The following is a 4,393-nucleotide window of genomic DNA, read 5'->3' on the forward strand; positions in this document are numbered from 1 at the left end:
AACCATCCGAGCCACTGGGATTACAGGTGTGCACCATCAGACCCAGCTCTGAGATGTTTTTTATACCATCATATTGTCTAGAATTAAAATTGATGAGAAAAATAATGGGAGCCCCTAAAGGATGGAGGTAATACAAATTGCCAAGTGGCCAAAAAGCTGCCTTAGCTTCCTGAGTTGCTGGGATTTCAGGTGTGTGCACACACAATGTCCATTTCTTCCATATTTATTTACAAATTTAGTTCAATCCTATTCAAAAAGTCAACAAGAAACTAATGTAAAAGAGCAGCCTGATTGTAATGTTCATCAGGAAGGGGAACTGCATAAGAAGAGCCAAGATGAATTTGGGAAAAAATAAACAAGGAGGGAAACACATCTCTTACCAGGGAGCCAAGTTTCCTTTAACACCACGGTAATTACTATTGGAAGGTAGAGCCACAGGAGCTACTTGACATCAGGGATCAGAAAAACTGAACAAAGTGTGACATTCCATTCCATTCAAAAAGGTGAGACCCACATGATCAGAAAAACCAAGTGGAGTATGAAGGAACAGGGGATTCTGGGACAGCAGCAACTTAACTTATCTGTCCACTTTCTTTCCATACATCACCCAGCTCCTACCCAACTCTTCTTCCAAGACAAGTAGTCGCCAAAGTCAACAGGCAGGCATGAGCCTGGAGGAAGTATGCTGGAGTGGTGAAGTGGGGCTTTCTCCCTCTAAGACATGCTGGATGAGCCACTGAAGCAAGTGAGACTCCAGCCACATAAACATGCTCAAGCTTCCCCAGTCCCTCAAAAGCTAAGGAGGAACTGATTAGCTGAGCCAAGGTTGCTGTATCTTTGAGGCTCTGAGTCCCAGGAACAGAAAGCTCTTCCTGCTCAACAGGGCATTGCCTACCTGTCTGCCTGTCCTTTCAAGGACTTTCAGGGACCCACACCATCAGGCAAAGAGAGGAAACAACCTAGTTAAGAAAGAGGCCAGCAGCCACAGGGGAGGAGCTTACCATACACCCAGCACTGTCATCTAAAAAGTGGTCGGAGGAGACAAAGGATGATTTCAACAACAGAAAGAGCTCAGCAAAAATGTCCCGAAACTAACAACCATGCCTTTTTAATAATAAAGAGAAATGAAGTGGATGACTCAAGGGCAAGGATAGTCAGGGATATGGTTTGAATTGTAGTTTGGAAGATAATGTGCAAGAAATATTGCAAACCCTGGGCAAAATGCAAAGATATATAAATCAAGATGAAAGATAAAAGAGATAGGGAGGGCAGATTTAGAAGATCTAACATGAGACTAATTACTGAGTCCCAGAGGAAAAAAAGAACAAAAAGAGATTGGAATAACAGATACAGACTCCTAGAGTATAAAGACTGTCGCCTAGCAATCCCATCTCTAGCCAAGTTGTCATTCACCCATAGGAGTTAAATATAAATACACACACAAAAAAAATCTTTGGATAAATTTATATACATATATATGTATATAAATATTAAAAAATCCAAAGATGATATTGCTCAATGCATTCTGGAAGAAAACAGTTTTTTAAAAAACTCAAACCAAAATCAAATGACTTATAACAGAGAATATAAAATAGAGGAAAAAGGAGAAAGCAATCAATTATACTTAACTATATCTATCTATCTATCTATATATATATATATATATATATATATATATATATATATATATATATAGTTGATGCAGCTATATATATAAATAGTTGATGCAAACTATATATATTATACTTAACTATATATATAGTTATATATATAGTTGATGCAAACTATATATATATATATATATATATATATATATATATATATATATACACACCATGTATCTAACACACACACACACACACACACACACACACATATATAGTTAAGTATGATTGATGATTGATTGCTTACTCCTTTTTATATATAAATGTATAGATATGTATTGTTAAATATAAATGGATGATGATAGACTGTCTGGAAATATGTAATATTAAAAAGGATTCTTAAAATAGAGGTGAAATATCACAAATGAAATACTAATAAGATTCATAAAGAAAAGTACTAAGCAATTTCAGCAAAATCTAGGAGTTGGGGGCAGGGCATGCTAAGTAAAAAATATCTTATAAACTGTTGGGGTAAGAGGGAAAAAACTTGGACAGTAAAAGCATTCTCAATATCTTATTGGTGGAAGAAAGAATGCATGGAGGAAATAATAGAAACAGAGTTTCTAAGCAGGGGAACTGTAGCTTACATGACTACACTGCTAAAGAAATAATTTGATTATTAACACCTGGAAAGTAAGGGGGTCATAATCCTTAAGGAAATGGTAAGAGCACAGGGGAATGTGCACATTAACTAGGATGGAAACAAACAGCAATTTGAGTAAACCAGTGTAAAATTAAGGGAGAGGAGCATGGAGCCCTGAGCAAGTATTTAGTTCAGTGTTGCTGTTATGGCAAAATCCAAAACAAGCTAAATGTCCATCAGTAAAGGGCTAGTGAAGTGAATCTTGGTACATTCACATTATGGGGTCTGTATCTAACATAGAAAAAAAGTAAAAAGATATCTTTCAAACTGTAGAATATAGTGCAAAGCCTACCATTTTTATAACAAACACACAAAGCTATAAATTGTGCCTGCATTGTATGAGTATGTAAATGGCGTAGGGACGAGAATTGGAGACAAGGAAAAGGAATTTTAGTTTTATCTGTATTATTTGAGTGTTTTACAATAAGAATGTAATTGTGAATTACATATGTATAATTAAAATACATTTCTCACCCATAAAATGAAGGAAGACCTTCATGTTTTGAAGGGTGAATGCATCCATTAATCCACTTATTCAGGGGTAGGTACTACAGCCAGCCGCTATTGGGGAGGAAAACATGAATCGGGGACAGCTGAGTCCTGGAGGCGCTCTCTGCCTGGGAGACAAGACTTGTAAATCAGAAGTGAAATATGTCAGCGAAATACGATCTGAGTCACAGGAGGCATCCAAACAAATGCTATGGAGTTTGTGAGAGGTGATTATGTTCAGAGAGAAAAAAAAAGGCAAGAAGGATTTCACGGACAAAGCAGCACGTGGAGCAGACCCAAAAGGCTCTACAAAGAAACTATTAGAGCTAATAAATGAATTCAGCAAAGTGGCAGGATATAAAATCAACACGCATAAATCAAAGGCATTCCTGTATATCAGCGACAAATCCTCTGAAATGGAAATGAGGACAACCACTCCATTCACAATATCTTCAAAAAAAATAAAATACTTGGGAATCAACCTAACAAAAGAGGTAAAAGACTTATACAATGAAAACTACAGAACCCTAAAGAGAGAAATAGAAGAAGATCTTAGAAGATGGAAAAATATACCCTGTTCATGGATAGGCAGAACTAACATCATCAAAATGGCGATATTACCAAAAGTTCTCTATAGGTTTAATGCAATGCCAATCAAAATCCCAACGGCATTTCTTGTAGAAATAGAGAAAGCAATCATGAAATTCATATGGAAAAATAAAAGACCCAGAATAGCAAACACAATGCTAAGCAGGAAGTGTGAATCAGGCGGTATAGCGATACCAGACTTCAAACTATACTACAGAGCAATAGTAACAAAAACAGCATGGTACTGGTACCAAAACAGGCGGGTGGACCAATGGTACAGAATAGAGGACACAGAAACCAATCCACAAAACTGCAACTATCTTATATTTGATAAAGGGGCTAAAAGCATGCAATGGAGGAAGGATAGCATCTTCAACAAATGGTGCTGGGAAAACTGGAAATCCATATGCAACAAAATGAAACTGAATCCCTTTCTCTCGCCATGCACAAAAGTGAATTCAAAATGGATCAAGGAGCTTGATATCAAATCAGAGACACACCGTCTGATAGAAGAAAAAGTTGGCTACGATCTACATTCGGTGGGGTCGGGCTCCAAATTCCTCAATAGGACACCCATAGCACAAAAGTTAATAACTAGAATCAACAAATGGGACTTACTCAAACTAAAAAGTTTTTTCTCAGCAAAAGAAACAATAAGAGAGGTAAATAGGGAGCCTACACCCTGGGAACAAATCTTTACTCCTCACACTTCAGATAGAGCCCTAATATCCAGAGTATACAAAGAACTCAAAAAATTAGACAATAAGAGAACAAACAACCCAATCAACAAATGGGCCAAGGACCTGAACAGACACTTCTCAGAGGAGGACATACAATCAATCAACAAGTACATGAAAAAATGCTCACCATCTCTAGCTGTCAGAGAAATGCAAATCAAAACCACCCTAAGATACTATCTCACTCCAGTAAGATTGGCAGCCATTAGGAAGTCAAACAACAACAAGTGCTGGCGAGGATGTGGGGAAAAGGGTACACTTGTACATTGCTG

This window comes from Marmota flaviventris, chromosome 8, assembly GCF_047511675.1.
Source record: "Marmota flaviventris isolate mMarFla1 chromosome 8, mMarFla1.hap1, whole genome shotgun sequence".
In the NCBI taxonomy this organism is placed as follows: Eukaryota; Metazoa; Chordata; class Mammalia; order Rodentia; family Sciuridae; genus Marmota; species Marmota flaviventris.